Consider the following 1,303-nt stretch of genomic DNA (forward strand, 5'->3'; position numbering starts at 1 on the left):
TAACATAATTATTGAACTTTGTCATATTCTGTCGTAGATGAATAGCAATTCAGAAAACACTACTTTGCCACCAACAATGAGAATGAGGCTCTTTCTCAACTTCAACGATTAGGAATATGAACTTATAAGTGTTTAAAGGAACGAAAAGCTTGAATTCATTTAGAATTACCAATCGAGGGCAGATTTAGCCCAAGCATGTTTCCTGAGAAATATTTAAGAAATGTTTCAGAATCTAAGATAGTCGTGTCTGTCATATTATATTTTATTCCGAAGGATTGGGATAGAAGATTTATGGACTATGAATCTTATCTCCTATTCAAATGCTTACATGATATTTGCATAGCAAAGTCCCAAGGCGATGGGGAATTGAATGGAAATGTCAACGAAATTAGCGGTAATAGGTAGCTTTTAGCAATTGAGTAACGAGTCATTCTTGAGTCGTGAGTATCCATTTATTAGATTTTGAAGCGGTGCAGAGACTCCGGTTGGTAGGAATTCCACCTCCGACGATCAAGTTAGAAAGTGTACGGAGTAGAGTAAAAGGTGCGGAAAAGTAAAAGTAGATCCTCTCGGATTCCGAGATTAACTGATTTCTCTATTTTCAATAGAATTAATTGTGTGTAATAAATGAATGTGTTCCCAAACATAAATTTGGTTGTTAAGGAAGGGATGTAATGAGGTGAAATGCAGGGAGATACGGGGAACAGGGGGTGTAGGCAGCTGTGCCTACAAGGAGGCGTAGGATAAAATTTGCATTCTAAACATCGATCTAAAAAAACAAAACAAACAAGCCCTCACTTTAAAATAGGTACAACTTATTACTTATTACTTTTCTTAATTATAAGCAAGAAGTCATTGATGTGATGACAGATACTGAACAAGAAGTCATTGATAAAGATGAAAATAAATGAGGAGAGAGAAATATAGGGACCATAAACAAAATTCTACTCCCTCTATCCCTAATTTTTTGCCTCATTTGATTGTGCACAATCTCCAAAACGCATCTTGAAACGTCTATATCTTTATTTACATACACGTAATAATTATAAAAACATGATATTAATAAAGTATACAATGAGACGAATCTAACAAGAGCACTCATGACTATATTATCTTTAATAGATTAACGATAATTTTTGGTCAAAATTTTAAAAATTTGACTTAAAAAATGACAATGGTGCAAAAATAAAAGGACGGAGGGAGTATTATAATATAGGGAAATTCTCAATGGTAAATCTTAACTTATTACTTTTCTTAATTGTAAACACTAAATTTTTTAAATGTCTATGGTAAACCTCAATTT

Source organism: Chenopodium album, chromosome 1, assembly GCF_948465745.1.
Source record: "Chenopodium album chromosome 1, dcCheAlbu1.1, whole genome shotgun sequence".
Lineage (NCBI taxonomy): Eukaryota > Viridiplantae > Streptophyta > Magnoliopsida > Caryophyllales > Amaranthaceae > Chenopodium > Chenopodium album.